At 37.8% G+C, this 20,750-nt stretch overlaps 1 protein-coding gene across 1 annotated transcript in view; it reads right to left on the bottom strand.

The window, feature by feature from the left end:
• LOC131437130 (EF-hand calcium-binding domain-containing protein 4B) overlaps positions 1-11,925 on the bottom strand; it is a 118,117-nt gene extending 106,192 nt beyond the window's left edge. Inside the window, exon 1 of the mRNA XM_058606298.1 lies at positions 11,483-11,925. The gene's annotated coding sequence lies outside the window, so the exon portion shown is untranslated. The remainder of the gene's footprint in view (positions 1-11,482) is intronic.
• Positions 11,926-20,750: the final 8,825 nt, after the last annotated feature.

The raw sequence follows: 20,750 nt of genomic DNA, 5'->3' as shown, positions 1-20,750 counted from the left end.
CATTTCGGATTTGCATTTCATTGAACAAAACTGTCAGGATACTGTACGGGACTCATTCCTGCCTTTCAGAAGGACCAAATTGTGGGACTCACTACTGTTCGGAACATTTTTCTCGAACGATTTGTTGTACAGCAGCAGATATTTTGTTCTCTTCCTCAGAACGCGTTCTGATTGGCTGGTGTTGAAATGGGTCAAATGAGACAGGTTTTTCAATAGTGTACTATTGAAATACTTCAATGATGTTTCTATTCACGTTTAAGTTGAAAAATTTCGATTCTATTGGTAGTTAGATTACATAAATCCTTTCACGGATTACTGAGCTATGAGCTTTCAAAATACGAGAAAGGCAAACGCGCCTTATGGATTATCCTCTTTGATACTCGTTTATACCAAACATTTCAGAAAAGTTTAATTTTGAATTATTTGATATTATGTCACACAACTGAAAATTTTATCATAAAATTGTGATCATATTTCCGATGACATGTAGCAAAAATTATGTTGATTTGTTAGATACAACAAGAGATATTCACGATCAAAAACTTATCACTCTCTCAGAGGGTAAATTTTGAATAGGCACCCCATAGTAAAGTAAGTCTGTTTTTTCTTTGAATAACTGCAGTGTATACTTATATTTTTCCATTTTTGGTGAAATTTCTTAGGGTGCCGGTAACCGAGCACCCAAAATTTATAACTTTACTAAATTGACAATAATGTTTTTTCAATCGATTGAATCAACTTAGTTTCTTATTCAGTTGTTAGATAGGAACTTTAGCTTTCCGTTGATGTACATATGTCCGCATAATGTGCACTTAGTCAGAAGTTATAAGCTTAAAAGAAAAGGGTGCTGGTAACCGAACACTCTCCCTTATAATTGTGTGAAATAGTGGTCATGTTTTGAATCGAATCAAGTAGTAGATATTCAGAAACATGATGAATTGTAAAACTTGAGACGAAAATGTTGCTGGAAAGTTATTGAATTATTTTTGAATGAAAAAACGATCACTGAATGATTTAGAACCATTTTTCTAATGGAAAAGTGTGACAAAATCTAAAAAAAAAACATTCTGAAACATTTCACTGTTTGGTTCAGATACGTTGAACGATATGATTCATGTTCAAAGTTATGAGACGGTGGAAATAGGAGTTCAGATGAAATAGCGAGCCGTTACCCTATAACTTCAGGGCAATTTGTCCAGTTTTTCATCCGATGAAAAAGATAATCAAAATCGATCGAAACGTCGGTCAGATTTCTCTAACAAATCACTTGGCAATATGAGCTCGACCTCCTTCCTGTTTCAGTTCCTCCAACGAACTTTTGCGGGCAGCAAAAGTGTAAAATAAAGAAACTTAACGTCACGTACGTGACATCACGCCTCGAACTGAATCTGACCAAATCTTGTCAAATACGGTGGCAGACAGTGGCTGACAGTGGCCACAGAAACAAAGTAAACCGGGAAAAATCGTGCAATACACTGACGCAAAAAACGCTACTATTTTCAACCCATCAGTGTCATCGAGTTTCGAACTGGGTTGTTGCCAACCCCCGTTTTCCGCTGCCACCAGCCTGGGCTTTGCTACGCAGCTTGACTGCTTCCTGCGTGAATTTCTAATTTTGAACAAGCGTCGACCGCGCTTAGTTTGGTTGGGCGCTAACTTTCCGCAGTCTTCAGACCGAAAATGAAAGAACCTAAAACAAAACGAAACAAACTACTAAAGTTCCAAAACACCAAAACGGTGGTTGGGACCCTTGAAATTCCCATGCTGCTGCTGCTGCCCCCTTTTTTTACATTTCCATGCATGGATGACTTCTTCTTCTTCTTCTTGAGCGAAGCGGTCAATGACAGGCCAGCAACATTGGAAATTCCCACGCCTCCTATGTGAGAAATTCGACAGAGACACAGTTCGGTTCATTCAGCTTCGGTGAGACGCTGAACTTTTGAGGGAAATCCTCGGTATTCGCGCGGTACCATCTGTCAAAAAAATGATCGGAAATTGCGGTCACGGAGGATGATAACCCCGGTAAAGTGACACGCGGTTGTCAAAATACATGGAGGCTCATTTGAGATTCGAAGCTACTCGAAAAGCTGAACATCCACAGCAACAGCCCGTAATTGATTGTAACTTTTCGAATGCAACGTACAAAGTAAAAAGGGGGTTCCTTATCAGGCCACGAAACACGAAACAGCTGGTCTGAGCTGGGTTGGGCGCAAAGGTTTGCAGTCGGTTGCACCAGAGATAACACTTTCATTGCAAGACAACCAACTGCCTGACTGCCTGCCTACCCACCGTTTTAGGCCAAGACAAGGGATGCTCGATTGTCGGTTGGGGGGGGGAACGTCGGGGAAAAAACGATGACAAAGATTCAGCTTGAAAAGAGGGAATGGAAATGAGGTTTCAAATGTAAATATTTGTCGGCGGCAGCGTAAACAACGAGCCAGGCAAGCGCTGGAAACCAGATTACTTACGTGCGTGACGTTTGTTTATGATTTGCGCCTACCTGAGTAGGCGGTGTTCGATTAGTCACTATAGAGATGTGACGACGACAACGAAGACGGCAACGAGTTTTGTTTTGGTCCGAGTTTGTTGCCTGGTTCGAATGGTTATTGATCTAATAGCGATTGGTTGGCCATTGAGCGGTTCGGAATTTGCATAGGTTTGAGACAGAACAGTTGACTTTTACGACTTTTCCAAAACTGAAATTGCCTGCAATCTACACACTGGCAGAAAATTAGTACTTAAAGATAAAATTAACATAGTTTTCAAATCAAAAGGCTGTCAGAAGTTTGAAAGCTTCAAAGCCATTGGAGCTGAAACAAAAGTAGTTTCGATTTCAAACGAAAATGACTGTCTTTTTTAAATCGATTTATTTTAAATTTTTTGAATTTCAAGAAGAAGAGGAAGAACAGTTTAGAAAAATGAATTTTAGGGGTTTCGCTTGAACCCGTTCTGTTATCAATCTTCAAAACTTATTCTCTTGCCTTCAAGAATATGTTTCACTCTTCCGAACTAAAAAGGCGTTTTCGAAGCACTCGAGCAACTAGAAAATGCGGTTGAAGTTTCACAAAGAACTCCGAGCGTCTTGGAGTTCCATGACGAATTAGTAATCATACTTTCAGGTAGAAGCTTCAAGAGGCCGACTTGGAAACCAGAAAACCTCATAGAAATTTCGAGATCTGCTCTCCGCCAGTGTAAAGCTCAGAAGTAATCCAACAAATATCTTCCAGTACCTTGAGTTTACTTAAAATCCGAAAGTACACCCAAACCTTTTCACGTAACTCTTTTCAAGAATCAAATCCCAAATAACGTGAACTTTTTTGTCGTGAATACGACTTACTTTACTATGCGGCGTCTTTTCAAAATTTACCCTCTGGGAGAGTGATAAGTTTTTGAGCGTGAATATCTCTTGTTATACTTAACGCAACAACATAATTTTTCCTCCATGCTATCAGAAATATAATCAGGAATTTGTGATTAAATTGTCAACAGTGTAAAATAACCATACATAACTCAAAATTTATGTTTTCTCAAACTTTTTAAAAACAACGAGGAAAACTCATCACGTTTGCTTGTCTTTTTCGCACCAGGACGACGGTTTTGAGGCACATATCAGTTCCGATGTTCTACTGGCCGAGTGTAATAGGTTAAATTCAAGAACTAATCTCAGAAACTAGATTCTGGTCCATCTGAATTCTGAAGTTAATTTTAAGTTCATACAACTATTTAAAAATTTAGTTCCAGATTACAGGTTCATAATTTAAAACTATGACTCTAAAACTGAATCCTATTTCTGGATTTGGAACATGGTTTCAAATTTATCCATAGATATGATTTAGGATTTTTCTGAATTCATGAACTAAATTCAGGATATGAATTTCAGATTTGGATTCTGAAACTAAATATTAGGCCTGAACGCCGAACCTTGATTAAAAACTGAATTGAAAATTGCTAAAAATAACTTCAGTTCCTTACTTCTAGAACTAAATTTATGACCTGAGTTTTTGATCTCGATTCCGAAAATTTGCAGCTGAAATCGGAGCGCTTAAATTTATATACTAGTTCTTTAATTTTAACAGTTATAACCATTTAACAAATTACGCAAAGCGGTTTTTTAGAACCACATAAATTTTTCCAAAGGATTTTGAGAAGTTTATTTTTACTAGTGTCTAAATCTACAAAACTGTATTTGTTCCATGTTATTTAATTGTATGCTTGCCGTCAATTAGTCGTACTGTAGTATAGATGCATCGTTAAAATTCTGGAAGCGAAGCAATAAAAGTTGAAAAATATACACAATCTAATACGAATGATGATCTTTATCCAGAAGTGAGAAAGAAACATGTCAGTTTTATTCGTATTCACGTCCTCCAGATATGTCTGTGACATTACCCACCCACCTTTTTACGTGTCTGCTTTGTAAAACGAGGTTTTTGCGTACAACGAAAACGATTTCCGGTTCATTTATGTTCCATGGCAACTACTACAATATGGGTTTTTTTCGAAACGGGTTTAAAGAGTAGTAGTTCCGAAAAATGATGTTTAAGGTATTTCGTAAATCCAAGATAACGACTTCCGGTTTATTGATATTCCTTGAATATGGGTATTTTCGGAACGGATACGATGAACAGGTATTAGAAAACAATACTTGAATTTCTTTCGAAATCCAATATGGCGAGCGCAAATATAGCTAGCATTTGACTGCATCGCATTCGAGCAAAATGTTCCGAACAGTGTTCAATGTCGTGTCGAGTCGAAAATGAATCTCGTACAGCATTTCGATAGTTACTTTCACTCAAATATTGAGATGGATGAAATAATGAAATACACGGACGATTGTACGATGTGTGTTATTACAATTCCGAATCAGTGGCAATGTTTAGCTGCTAAAAATTTTATTTTCAAGAAAAAGGATCCATTTTTTGAAGAACCTATAAGCATGTAATGATGCAGTATTTATAATGAGCCTTTTTATGTTGTTTGTTTATTTATAATGGAGTCCATCTGAGTTGGAACATTTTCATGTCACTATCAGATAGACGTAAACACTACTGTCTTCTAAAAACAATGAGTTATTTAAGTAACGCAATAAGGACTGTATCGAAAACAAGCTATCCACATACATTTGTGTTGTACGCATGTATTTGTGATGGTTTTTTATGCTCAGATCACAGCATGCTGTGCGTTTGGCTGTCAGCTTTTGTTTGTTTACTTGTTTGTGCGGTTGAAATTCTGTGTTTTCAAAATGTCGCGTATTGAAAAGGAAGTGAAATTAAGGTTCTGGACACATGGCTAAGTGAGAAGGGTATTACTAGGCGAAAATTGGCGAAGCAGTTTGGAATTCATCATGTCAGTGTTAAAACCATCATTAATAAGTTTGGGGAACACTATTCTTTGGATGAGCTACCAGGAAGAGGTAGAAAACCCGGCTCTTCCAACCCGAAACTGGACCAGAAAGTGGTATCTCTAATCATGAAGAACAAGTCAATGTCAATACGTGATTTGGCCAAAAAAGCAGGAACGAGTGTCGGAATGATCCAGCGTATTAAGAGTCGAAATCACCTGAAGACCTACAAGAAGTAGAAAATCTCGAAACAAAGTGTAGAACAGAAGAAGCGAGCAGCAACAAGGGCCCGGAAATTGTATTCGGGCCTTTTGCATTGTCCGGATGCATGCGTTTGGATGGACGATGAGACTTATGTAGAGGAGGACTCAAAAACACTTCCAGGTCCAATATACTTTACTGTCGTCATTGGGGAGGATGTGAGCGATGCGGACAGGTCGATTCAAGTGGAGAAATTCGGTCGAAAGGTACTGGTATGGCAAGCAATATGTTCCTGTGGTTCGAAGTCAACAATTTTAAACACTATCGGAACTATCAATGCAGAAATCTATCGATCTGAGTGTCTCCAGAAGAGATTACTGCCTTTATATAAGAAGCATAGTACACTTCCACTGTTTTGGCCGGATTTAGCGTCGGCTCACTATGCCAAAACCACTCTCGATTGGCTTGCGGAAAAGGGTATAAATTTCGTTGAGAAAAATATCCTTCCACCAAATTGCCCTCAGCTTCGACCCATCGAACGATACTGGTAGGCAGCTGGGAACATGCAGGAGTTAAAAAAAATTGTGTTCAAGCGTCAAAAAACTGCGATGCAACGCTTGTCCGGAACAAGATGAAGAGCGTTCGATCAAAAGTTCGAAAATTCGTGAAGAAATAACTTAAATTTCATCCGGTTTTCATTATGCTCAAATTTAACATCGTACAATAAAGGATCAATTTTTAGTTTGAACAAAATGTCGTTTTTTATCATAATTTGAAAGAAAAATTTGTGGATAGCTTATTGTTTCGAAAAACTCCTTACATTCAAAAATTCAGTTATAACAAATTATCACAAACTATCTGTCGTCAAATTGTTGGAGATCGCTTTCCGAACTTGAAATCTTTAAACTCTTCCAATAAAGTGAATGCTCTTACATCTGCAGGAATCGGTTGTTTATATCCGAATACCTTACTATAGAATCTGTGTTGTTGTAAGGTTATGTTTCGCAGGTCATAACCAGAGTCATGCTGAATGTCACTATCAACTAGCAACTTTGCACGGTGAAGATTGGAAAGCTTATATCACTAGACTGCTGCCGCCAACCAGGCTCTACCAATTGTCATATATTGAGTGTCCGAGAGCCGATCTGTCATAACTTAAATTCTCTTGATATTACACTCACCGGGACACTCATTGATTGCCGATGCGATTGATATTATCTTCATTTCTCCTCTCACTGCTTGATTACGATGTGACCAACTATTAATCATGCAGCATAAACATTGAACTAAATTCATTCACACCAAAAAACTCCGAAGTCCGATGACTGAACTTTATCAATTTATGTTTATGTTAGTACTCTCGTGGTATTTTTTTTTACTTCAACAGACAATAGGAGAATGAGAGAGAAAATAAAAAAAATTGGCTGTCTTTGACTGAGTATACTTCTACTTGGTCATAGAACTATCGAGTATCTCATTTGACAGACACTTTGACCGTACCGCTTACAGTTGACGATGATTTTATTCAGTCTGTCAAGGTCATTTGACATGACTGACAATTTGCAGCTCTGGTCATAACACCGTTCGAGAGGGTCAATCTCTCCGTTGATAAAGTTAGCCATTATCAACACCCGGCGAGATTTTTTTGTCGTGAATACGACTTACTTTACTATGTGGCGCCTTTCCAAAATTTACCCCCTGGGAGAGTGATAAGTTCTTGATAGTGAATATCTCTTGGTATGCTTAACGCAACAACATAATTTTTCCTCCATGCTATCTGAAATATAATCAGGAATTTGTGATTAAATTTTCAACAGTGTAAAATAACCATAAATAACTCAAAATCTATGTTTTCTCAACCTTTTGGAAACAACGAGGAAAACTCATCACGTTTGCTTGCCTTTTTCGCACCAGGACGACGGTTTTGAGATAGTCAGGCACATATCAGTTCCGATTAGTCATGGGCAATACGGCTCATTTCAATTCGGCTTTGAACCGAACGCTCTTTCGTAAGAGCCGGTTCAATTGAACGGCTCATTGGCTCTTTTTCAATAAACGTCAATGTGGAGAAGCGGTTCGAGAGAGTGAGTGTGAGAGCCACGGAAATACATGAGCGGTATGAGCGATCTAAAATTGTGTTTCACAACAAGAGGTGTCCGTGTGCGAGGAAGCGCGATATTGAAATAAATGAGTTGAAATTCCATTTGGAAAAAAAATCTATTTTTCTTCTATTACGACAGAATTCTTTGAAAATTCACTGCTGAATAAATGTGCCTATGTATGTTTAACAGCTTCATTAGAAAACATCATCGTTTAACCATTAAATTTGGGCGTACACAGGCACACAGATTTTCAAAGTTCAAACGCAAATTTGGAAATGGCAACTCTGCTCGAGAGCCGCGGTTCAATTTTGAAGAGCCGTGGTTCGTTCGCTCATTGCTACGAGCCGGTTCAAATAAACGGCTCGTGAGCGCTCGCCCATCACTAGTTCCGATGTTCTACCGGCCGAGTGTAATAGGTAAATCTTGATCGAGAATGGTTCATTTTTTCTAGTACGTTAGACGGAACTGGATATCGTGCTGAGGTTCTTCCACCAACATCAGTAATAATGAGGTGGTAAAAACCTCAAACGCTCAGGTGGAATCAATGTAGCTCTTCTTCGCATTCGGACGTGTCGTGGCTAGCAGTAGCAGAGAACTGAATTTCTAGTTAAATTCAAGAACTAATCACAGAAACTAGATTCTGATCCACCTGAATTCTGAAGTTAATTTTAGGTTCCGAATATAGTTTCATTGTTCTATTTAAAAATTTAGTTCCAGATTACAGGTTCAGAATTTAAAACTATGACTCTAGAACTGAATCATATTTCTGGATTTTGAAAATGGTTTCAAATTTAGTTCCTTATTCAGGAACTCGAATCCAGAGATTTAGAATTTTTCAGAATTCATGAACAAAATTCAGGATATGAATTTTAGATCTGGATTCTGAAACTAAATATTAGGCCTGAACACCGAACCTCGATTTAAAAACTGAATTGAAAACCAGAGTTTAATTCCTGAATTTAGTTTCAGAATTTATTTCATCAATTCAGTTTAAGCATTCATTTCCAGAATTCAGAACCTACATGTGGAACTAAATTGTGAACATGATTTCTGGAACTAGTTTCTGGAACTGAATTCAGTTCCTATATCAAGACTTAGAATTCAAGCTCAGAATTTAGTTCTATAACGCAATTTGAAAAATTCTAAAAATAACTTCAGTTCCTTACTTCTAGAACTAAATATAAGACCTGAGATTCCGAAAATTTGCAGCTAAATTCGGAGCGTGCCCCAGATTTATATATTAGTTCTTTAATTTTAACAGTTATAACCATTCAACAAATCACGCAAAGCGGTTTTTTAGAGCCACTAAAATATTTACAAAGGATTTTGAGAAGTTTATTTCTACTAGTATCTAAATCTTCAAAACTGTATGTTTTCCGTGTTATTTAATTGTATGGTAGAATATGTTCGCCGTCAATTAGTTGTACTGCAGTATAGATGCTTCGTTAAAATTCTGGAAGCGAAGCAATGAAAGTTGAATAATATACATAATCTAATACGAATGATTATCTTTATCCAGAAGTGAGAAAGAAACATGTCAGTTTTATTCGTATTCACGTCCTCCAGTTATGTCTGTGACATTACCCACCCGCCTTTTTGTTGATATAACCTACCAATTCCTAACAATTGGTATCCTTAAAGAACAATACGAACATGACAGGCCCTTAATTACTACCCTGCGGGATATCTGATTTATTCGGAAACTTGGATAGTCGGCTGTAAAAATTCTGAGAAACTTCCACATCGATTCCTACACTGGAAAAAAATGATTGTAAAATTTTAAAACCAATTTACTTTTTATTGTATAAACTTAAATGAAAGTCATTATCATTCAAGAATTCAAAGCATCTCAATTGGAGAGGAGATTTCACAGAATACTGATTGCCCGATATTTGCAAAACAGTTCTAGTTAGAAACTCTTTTTTCCTAAAACTGCCCGCCTTACATGGCCGGTTTGAAAAGGAATCTTAATAATACCTACCTTGGGACACAGTTTCATTGAACTCGAAAGTGGTGTTTCATTTTTGTAAGACTTTAAATTTTGAAAACCTGCCATGTAAGGCGGGCTTTTTTGTTTTTTTCAGTGAAGAATTCGAATTGACAAATTTCATAGTCGGCCTTTATCACAAAAAGCCACTATCTTTTGAAAAGGACTCGCAATTAAAATAGAAAAATGACATATCCTACGAAAAATGGTTTGTGCTGGTGATGTTCTCAAAACAAGTCGAATTAATGTACTGGAAAAATTATTAATCCAATTTTACACTGAGAAAAATCGATCATGAATAAATATTTTGAAGTAAAGTTAGCCTTTCTTTATTGGAATGTGATTTTGTCCTAACGTAGATAACATGAAAATTTCATGCAATTTTAAGATTTTTGGCATCAAAAAAAAATTTCGATTTCATGTATTCTACCACATAGTGCTTTTTCAAGATCGAAAATTTCAAACCTCAAACCGCCGCAGCACCCCTTACCTATGTCCGATTTAGCTCAAATTTTGCATGAGGACATTTTTCAAGGTGCTTAAATTTTTGAGCACTAGCGCTTTACGAAATTACAGGTGATCCCAAAATATTGGCACCCTTATATATACGAGCGGTAAAAATCAACGTGTTTTGTCGGTTACGTCACTTATACCATCATATCTCTGGAACCAAAAAGTCACAGCCATTTGATCTTTGAACTTGATCAATGGCCCGACAGTAGCTTTTGAAAGAGCAAAAGTTTGATAGAAGCGTTTGTTCCTTGAATGTGCCCATTTTGCAATTTAGGAACGGTTTTGCAATTTTGGAACAAAATTTCATCAAAATGGGTTTCTTCGTAAATTGATTTGAAATAAATAAAAATTAAAAAAAATGTTCGTTACAATATATTTAAATGAACTCGTACTTCAATACGGGGTACCATTTCAAGTTCTGGAAGTTTAGAAGTGGCTGTTTTGTACGATTATTACTGTCAATTAGAGCTATTGACAATATTCGTAAGCGTGTCCGTTTATTGTTCGTATTCACGTATTCCAGTTATGTCTCTGACATTACCCACCCGATTTTTTTTTCTCTCAAAGAGTTTGCACTTTTCTTGTGTGGAGTTTTGCGTGTTGCATGATCTTGTGTTAGTCTAGTCAGAAAAAAAATTTCCAGCCCTGTTGGTGGACCAGAACTTGAACCCAAACTAAACAAGTGTTAGAAGTTTAGTCAGCAGCAAAGGGAAATCCATTCAATATAATCTGCTATCATAAATATAATAAGGTAATATCAAAAGGTAAAAATAACACTCTGTGTCGAGTTTCGTCACTGGCCCCCAATGCATTCGTATGTCTGAATCAAAACTACGACCGACTAAAGCAACGCTAGTTCTCGAGAAAATCCACCTTGGGACTAGTTGTGCGTCATACCGTCAGTACGGGGCTATTATGAAGCGGTGAATGACGTCTTACTCATCACCGTTGGATCAAGTGTCGCAAGTCATCAACACGGAAACAGACCTCACGTGCAATCGAGTGACAACGAAGCATAACCGTTAACCGACTTCCAGTGACTAGTGACTACCGTCAGTTCCTGTTCCTGCTGACTGGCACCGCGTGACAAAGAGCCATTACCGTTCACCTCATTCTATCCCGAGCTCCTCTGGAGAGCTGGAAAGCTTTCCTAAAGTGACAGCCACATTCGGTGCGCCAGACTTCACAGATCACCTTCTTATTTGTTTCATGTTACAAAAAAACGGCAATTAGCACTGAAATCGCTCTGGAAACCTCCGCGAACAGCAAGTTAGTAATGGCCAGCATGGCCGATTCCCAAATCCGTTAAAGGCCACACTCGACCTCGAAGAAACTTACACGGGCGCTCACCGGAGGCAACAGCACAGCTAAAGTTTTTTTTTTCTCCACTTATTTCTTGTGTCTTTACATCACAACACAAACACACTGACAGGGGAGGCTGACAGTCCCTTTCTTCGCCTTTCGTCTCCGTCCAGCTGATCAGTTTCTAGCACAAATAACGCGACTTAAGCATCGAACACTGCGAATCGAACGAATTCGGATGAATGGAACCACCACTACATCGGCATCATCATCAACAGTGAACGGCAACAAACAAACCAAAATAATAAGAAAAAAAAACAAGTAACGCTAGACTATTCGAAGTAAAAACTATAACGAAATTTTGCCAACTTAAATCGAACAACGAAAAAAAAACCAAAAGAAACACTGAACAGGCAAAATATCTGCGCACGCAACAAGTTCTCGCGACGACCACCGAACTGCAACTGAGCGAGCGCACGGCGATTGAGCCGAATCGTAGCAACCTGGTTTGGATCGTGATGCGCGACCTGTTGCTGCTGCTGCTTTTTGCTAGGCGACCGCACAAATACCTTCAGCCGACGGCCACAGGTGAGTGAGCTAAGCGCGCAACGAGCGAGAAGAGTTTTGAGCACTGTTGCTCAAAACTCTTCCGAGTGTGCGTGTGCACGACGGCCGGCTCATCATCAGGGAACGAGTCGCCGCCGACGAACCCTACAGCAAAAGGTACGAATTCTCTTTCCTTCTCCTACCTGATCGGGGTCGGCGGTCGGTGGTGCGCTCGAAATCTGTGGCAGCAAAAGCAAACAAAAAACGGGAGGAAAAGTGAACATAGAACAGAAGAATTGCGCGAATGAGCACAGCACAGAAGAAAGAGAACGGACGATGCTAAAGCTAAAGGTGAATCAACGCACACCAGCGACAATGACGACGACGACGACGACGACCGAAGCCCGATGACCGTTCTTCTATTGATGCTGGGCTTAACGCAAGACGAACTGACCACAGACAAAATGGATGGAACAGGCTGCTGAAATTTTTGATCGATTTTAAAAACTGAACACATTTATAATAGTTCGCAAAAATTCATCTAGCAAAAAAAAAACACTTCTTTGTGACACATCCGTTTATCTGTGACGCTTAGTGCGTCCCGTACGGTTTTGTAAAAAAAGCTTAAGTGTTTTGCTTCGTTGATCGAAGAAGAGAATTAAGTGTGTTACATTGAACGGAAAAAGGTGCACAAAAAGGGTCCACTAATCTTCTGCCGAAGGTGAGGTTCAAAAAGATAAGAACAAAATGCGCAGAATTCGTCGGAATGCCTTTGAAGGGAAAGGTTTTTCTCACTGTTAATGAACTGTCAATCGAAACTGAGGTCGATTGTCAAATATCGATTTTCTAAAGTAAAACGGATCAATTAACGTAACACCGAAACAAAACTCACTATTTTTAGATTATGTTTCAGCTATTCGGAATTGCACATGTTCTGTATGTTCTAATATTCTAACGTTTCGGCTCTTGTTAAGACTTTTTACGGTCTCATGGAAACGGTCTTACTAAAAAGTCCAAGAGTTCTGAATTATGCACCACAGAACATAACAAAAAAAACTATCTTTGAATAAATTGTAGTTTTAGGTACGAAAAACACAAAAACCTACTTCATACTATTGACATTTCGTCTTCAATTCTTGATTTGAAGCACTCAGGTCGAGGGTAGACGAAAATTTTAACGAAACTTTAGTTAAGGAGAGCTTCTCCTGGAGGCGGTGTTTTTCGATTTCTTCATTTCGAGTTTGGAATAAAAAATAAACTATGGGTTGTCTAATCTTCAGTTTTTTTATGTATTTATCATTCTTCATTAGAGACTCCATCTGTATAATTTTTATGTAAAAACATCCAATTTTTCCTGAGATATGGTTGCTCACAGTAGGACATGTTATTATCGTGTTCGGAATCCAGATCGAGAATTCAGTTCATGAATTTAGTTCTAGAATTCCGGAATTGAACTAACTTTTAGAATCCAGGCTTCGGTGTTGTCAGATGTCTTAAAAATTCTTGAAACATCGAGTTCTAGTGTGAATTCGAAAAATATTATTTTTGAGATTTGAAATTTTAAAAATCGATTTTATCCCAATTACCATGTAGTCGATTGAAAAATTCTACAGTTAATTAAATTAACTAGATTATCTATAGGACGCATAACTACACGGAACGACCGAAATTAGCTCTGCGCCTAATTCGTATTACTGTTTTTGAATTAGTTGATTTTAACAACAAAATTTCCAAAATAACTATTAAATTAGTTAAAATTGAGAATTTGTTTTGCTGAAAAAACTCTTATTTTTAGAGAATGTGTTTAGTTGGTGAATATCCTGGACACAAACCAGCAATATTTCAATCCAACACGAAATTCTCATTGACAACTAATTTTGTTATTAAAATCAGAAAATTTGTTTCTATTTATCTATCACCATCATTACTGAAGGACAGCACAAAGAAACCAAAACTGAAATGGGTATTATTAACAAGTTTATTAGCCAAAAACTCATGAGAAGTGTCAAAGCAAAACAATCCATTAAAAAGCTAAAAAGGACAGTCTTATTGAAACTGCTTGAAAATTGTTTTGATGTTTTTCGCATGTGTTCGATATATCTTTATATAAATTTCTAAACCGATATGTAAAAATGTCGTAAACTGTTAGTGGAAATCGTATTTATTCAGAATTTGTGCGCACTTGAAGCGATTGTGCGTAATAATGTTTTTACGCGGAACAGTGAAGTGAATTTCGAATGTTTCACTCTAATTGTGATGAAGTTTTTTTGTATCTTCAAACCTTCCGAGCTGCGCCGTCCGGTGTACTATTTGTATTCGGTTTTTGTTTTCGAGTGCTCAAAGTTTTCAGTGAGAATGAAGAAAACAGTGATTAAGAAGAAAAAAATTCAAAACGATGTTTACGTTTCGTTTATGTCTTTTTCTCCAATACAACATCATATTTATACCTGCCAATATAGAAAAGACAACCGCGTCTGAAATTTTTTCGGCAGTAGTGTGCCATCTAGTGGCTAGTAGTCATTACTGTGTTACCGTTTCGGTGACAGGGCGCCATATAGCTGCAGATTGCAGAGGCCAATTCAACCATTCATATTGGTTGAAAACAACATTATATTTGTTTAATTCAACTAAAAAATTAGTTGAATGGAAATGAAATGTGCCTTAGCTAAGAAATGACAGCACGTTTAATTTGTGAATTCAACTAAAAAAATAGTCATTAAAACAAATATTTTATTATTATTAAGGGAATGAGAATAAAAAATCTAAATCAGCAAAAGTAAGATTTTTTTAGTTGTCTCAAAAAATAACTAACTAAAATCAGCAAATCAACTAAATTTTTCGCGAAAATGCTGATTTCGGTCGTTCCGTGTATGAAAAATTCGCATAAATAACGTATTAAAAACGCATAAAAAGAGACTTCAGTGTAAATGGTCGAAAACGAAACAACAAGCGAAACGAAACCGAAATAAAGCTCGATTTCAAAAGAAAAGATTCGTTTGGTTCCAGATTTTGAAACAATTCGAGGTAGCTCAATGGTAGAGCCTTCCCATTGCTTGAAGCAGGTTGCAGGTTCATGTCCCGGATTGCCACGGTACAAAATTTTTGCGGTTCAGTTGTTGTATTGTGCCTAGCTTACCTAGGGGAGCGGGTCATTTCGCCGAAAGTCGTTTCACCGAATAGGTCATTTCGTCGTTTCGTCGAAAGGGTCGTTTCCTCTTTCATTTCTCTTTATTTTAAATAAATTCCCATTTCGATTTTAGGACGATTTCAGGATTCGGCAAAATGACCTTTTCGGCGAAATGGCTTTCGGCGAAACGGCTTTCGACTAAATGGCTTTCGGCGAAATGACCTGCTAATACAACTAATATGACCAACAAATTGGAAGTTTTCGGCCCAAGTTGGAAAATTACTTCCCTCAAAACCAATTCATTAAAAACCAACAGCTCGCCCACAGCCAACTCGCCGAAAACCATTTATTCAAAACTCAAAGGGCGGGTAGGGTCCAAAACTTTTGAAAAATCGTATTTTCTTGTAATAGAACATTTCAAGAATATTTTGTCAAATTTTCAAGCCTATCGGAATAAAATTCTGGAAGTTATGGGCCTTTATCTTTACTAATCTCATACTGAAAAGAGACAAGACAAAAATATAATTTTTATAATGTGTTTGACCCTTCCCGTTCCGTAGAAAACAAACTGTTTCCTTCGATTTTATAGGAAATAAAATACAAAAGCGTTTTTCGATTTTACTTCAATTATTTTCAAATTTCTCACACGCTTTCTACATATAAAATACTCAACTCCAACGTCTTCCTTTTCGTTTTTTTGTTACGTCGGGGAGGTTTTATAGCTACAAAATGGCGAATTTTGTCGTGAAAAATAATTGTTTTGACCTTAACAACCACAAAACATTAGATTTAAAAAATAATACACGTAAACGTAGGGGTCTGGAAAAACATCTACTGTGACTATGCTGCTCAGCCAATCAGAATACATTATCAACAAGCAACAAGCACACTGCGCGAATACAAAAGCTAACGGTTAAAATTTTTTCATCATTCTTTCCTGAGCGATTCTCGCTGCAAGACGGGCAGTGCGAAACAATTCTGTCTGGAGCAGACACAGCAACCGGAAAGGCAGCGCAAAAATGTTTTACTTCCTAATCATTTCTCAAGGAGCAATTATTGCATCTCTAAGGACAGTGCGAAATATTTTGCGCACATTATTCTGTTTGGAGCGGTTACTACCATAGCAGGACGACGGTACTAATTTCGACAAGATGGACAACGCTGAAATAGAAATAGCGATTTTCTTCCCAGGAGCTTTTTTTTGGAGTTATAAGGTGAATTATCTCAGGCCTTTTTAGGGCTACCATAACAAATCAAGCTAGGAATAATTTCGATATTGTGGCAATTTAATCACTCTGTTTCGTAAAACCGAATTTTATTCAGATCGTCGCCACTAATACATTCAACGCTTTGTCTTCGTATGGGTGCCATTGGAATATACACCGTGCCAAAGTGAATATTTGTGCATGAAATTTTTCTGTTGTACTGATGAAATTAATTATTGTTTCATGCATACCGAAATCATACACTACACTGGGTTCTCTTTTTACGCAGTTTTTTTATGCGGATTTCCGAAGTTACGGATTTCCCAAGTTAAGCGGTTTTATTGTTTTGTCTTAGAAATGCATGAAACTTAGAGATCTGGTGTTATCCCGGAATATTTTTTTTATTTGTTGACACTTAGAAAATTTTTGATTTAAAAAAATGTAAAGAATTCCTAGATCTCGACGTTTCATGCATTTGTAAAATATTTGACATCAAAATAACTTTTTTCTTTAGTTTTGATTTTTTTACGCGGATTTCCAAAGTTACGCAGTTTTTTCTATGCGGATTCCCGAAGTCACGCGGTTTTTTTCGTGAATTTCCAAAGTTACGCGGATTTTTTACGTGGATCTCCGAAGTCGCGCGGTTTTTTTACGCGGATTTCCGAAGTTGCGCGGTTTTTTTACGCGGATTTACGAAGTTACGCGGTTTTTTTATGCTGTTTCTTTTTACGCGGATTTCCAAAGTTATGCGGATTTTTTTATGTGGGTTTCCGAAGTTACGCAGATTTCCGAAGTCAAGCGGTTTTTTTACGCGGATTTCCGAAGTTACGCGGATTTTTTTCGTGGCTTTTTCACGCGGTTTTCCGAAGTCGCGCGGATTTCCAGAGTTATGCGGATTTTTCACGTGGATTTCCGAAGTTACGCGGATTTCCGAAGTCACGCGGTTTTTTACGCGGATTTCCGAGGTTACGCGCATTTTTTTACCTGACTTTTTCACGCAGATTTCCGGAATTACGCGGTTTTTTTACGCGGATTTCCGAAGTTACGTGGAGTTTTTTACGTGGCCTTTTCACGCGGATTTTCGAAGTTACGCGTTTTTTTTATGCTGTTTCTTTTTACACGGATTTCCAAAGTTATGCGGATTTTTTAACGTGGATTTCCGAAGTTACGCGGATTTCCGAAGTCACGCGGTTTTTCAACGCGGATTTCCGAAGTTACGCGGATTTTTTGACGTGGCTTTTTCACGCGGATTTCCGAAACTACGCGATTTTTTTACGCGGATTTCCGAAGTTACGCGGATTATTTTACGTGGCTTTTTCACGCGGATTTCCGAAGTTACGCGTTTTTTACGCGGATTTCCGAAGTCGCGCGATTTTTTTACGCGGATTTCCAAAGTTATGCGGATTTTTTTACGTGGATTTCCGAAGTTACGCGTTTTTACGCGGAGATTTTCGAAGTTACGCTTTTTTACGCGGATTTCCGAAGTTAAGCGGTTTTTTTTACGCAGATTTCCGAAGATACGCGGTTTGTTATGCTGTTTCTATTTACGCGGATTTCCAAAGTTATGCGGTTTTTTTTACGTGGATTTCCGAAGTTACGTGTTTTTTAACGCGATTTTGCGAAGTTACGCGGCTTTTTTCGTGAATTTCCGAAGTTACGCGGTTTTTTTCATACTGATTCTTTTTACGCGACTTTATTTACGCGGATTTCTGAAGTTACGTGGATTTTGGAAGTTACGCGGTTTTTTGCGCGGATTTCCAAAGTTACGCGGTTTTTTCACGTGGCTTTTTAAGTGGATTCCCGAAGTTACGCGGCTTTATTTACGTGAATTTCCGAAGTTGCGCGGGTTTTTTACGCGGATTTCTGAAGTTACGTGGAATTTGGAAGCTACGCGGTTTTTTGCGCGGATTTCCGAAGTTACGCGTTTTTACGCGGATTTCCGAAGTTACGCAGTTCTTTTATTGCGGATTTCCGAAGTCACACGGATTTTCGAAGTTACGCGGATTTTTTTACGCGGCTTTTTCACGCGGATTTCCGAAGTTACGCGGTTTTTTTACGCGGATTTTCGAAGTTACGTGTTTTTTTACGCGATTTTCCGAAGTTGCGCGGCTTTTTTCGTGAATTTTCGAAGTTACGCGGTTTTATTCGCGGATTTCCGAAGTTACGCGGTTTTTTTCATACTGAGTCTTTTTACGCGACTTTATTTACGCGGATTTCTGAAGTTACGGGGATTTTGGAAGTTACGCGGTTTTTTGCGCGGATTTCCGAAGTTACGCGGTTTTTTTACGTGGCTTTTTTAAGCGGATTCCCGAAGTTACGCGGCTTTATTTACGTGAATTTCCGAAGTTGCGCGGGTTTTTTACGCGGATTTCCGAAGATTATGCAACTTTATTTACGCGGATTTCCGAAGTTACACGGTTTTTTCCACGTGGATTTCTGAAGTTACGCGGATTTTTTTACGTGGCTTTTTCACGCGGATTTCCGAAGTTACGCGGTTTTTTCCACGCGGATTTCCGAAATTATGCGTTTTTTACGTTGATTTCCAAAGTAACGCGGATTTCCCAAGTTAGGCGGTTCCTTGTTTTGTCTTAGAAATGCATGAAACTTAGAGATCTGGCGTTATCCCGAATTTTTGTTTAACTCTTTGACACTTTGAAAATTTTCAATTTAAAAAAATTGCAGATTACACCATATCTGGACGTTTCATACATTTCTAAAATATTTGGCATCAAAATAATTTTTTTCTTTAGTTTTAATTTTTTTTTACGCGGATTTCCAAAGTTACGCGGTTTGTTTGATGCGGTAGGTATCGTATGTACGTGTAGTTCATTTTGACATATTGTATTGTTGAGATAACCATGAATTACTTCTTCTGAATTAATTACCAATCTATTCAGAATGATTTTATATTGATCTGGATATCAACAAAGCTTATCCAATGTCCAAATAAGATACGATAGAGGTGCCAGGTGCTTCTATCTTTAACTGTTTGAAGGTGTTTTTTGAGATTTCGCATTTTTTGTATATCTATATTCTATTCTGTACTAATTATCTTCTACAAACCAAATCAATTTAACTTGAACATTGTTGTCAAAAGCTTCTCTAACAGAGATTCCTTTAGCTTCTTCGATTCGGATTGATAAAATAAGCGATTATTATAGCTTGTAATTACTGTGTAATGAATAAAGAGCGGGTGGGTGATGTCAAAGACATAATCGGATTGACGTGAATATGAATAACATTAGCTTGCTGAAACTGTAACTATGCCCCTATGAAGCATGATATCAACTCCTGCGAACGACAAATACAGGTTAAAAATTGGGGTAAATGAAAGACATAACAATAAAAATAATACTAACAATAAGAATGTCACATAACGAAAGTATAGGAAATAATAGAAGCACCCCTATGTAATAACAATTTATTATAATCCAAAATAATATACATTTAAACTATTTTTTTTACAAATCAGTGGGAATATTATAGGACTATTATTCCTTGTATTTTGAATCTAGAATCGTGACTTCTACCATTGATATGATTTCGTTAATTTTTGTATTACTGCGTTTTCAATGTCATCGCAACCGGTCGTGTCTTGTACTCAACCTTGAAATTTGTTTCAACCGTCAGATCCTACAAACCCCCCCCCCCCCACCACCCCCGCCCTCAAGGAGGCTTTTGATTATATAAAAAAGCTTTTGCTACAGGATTCCATTCGTCAAGAAAAAAACACACATTCACTCATTTGAAAAGCTGTAGCATGAACATTTATTATAACATCCTAAGCTGACTTCGATCGTGAAATTTGAGTCTACCGACTTTCTCCCAGCGCCCTACCAAGGTCACGTTCATTACGTTCAACACGGAGCGACGAGAACCAGACAATTTGAACCGAACAAAATTATGGTCCACTCGGTTGAATTCGTTCGATCTCCACTGTGTCTGAAGCCCCCGGAACATGATTTGCAACTTCTTAATCCCGTGGAATTGTTCCTTCGACTGGGCTCTTTGTTTGGTCGTTCGGATCAAGGGATCTAAAGTCCGAATCATAATAATAACAATAATAATAAAAAAACAGGAATAATTTGGATAAAAGCTGATTTCCACCAGTCGGGTTTCCCTACTCTCTCACTCTTTTTCTCTCTTTCGCACACACTCACTTGAGTGGAAGCACGTGGCTTGTTCGAAACGGAGAGATGCGGGAGGATGGTCGTGACTTCGGGAACGGGATTGGTACATTTTGAATGTTCGTTCGAGTTCATTGACCATGTGATGATGTTACGTCGGTTTTGGGATGCCAAGTTAGGACCGGGCACTTTTGAAACGAAATTCGAAAGGTGCGCGAAGTGACGAAATGTTTCTTCATCAAACCTTTCCCGTCCAGATAAGATATGACGATGTTTCGTATGTTCGGTTCCGTTATCAC

This window comes from Malaya genurostris, chromosome 1 (genome assembly GCF_030247185.1).
Source record: "Malaya genurostris strain Urasoe2022 chromosome 1, Malgen_1.1, whole genome shotgun sequence".
Lineage (NCBI taxonomy): Eukaryota > Metazoa > Arthropoda > Insecta > Diptera > Culicidae > Malaya > Malaya genurostris.
Note: the sequence above shows the minus strand (reverse complement) of the source record. Positions and strands in the feature narration are given on the sequence as shown.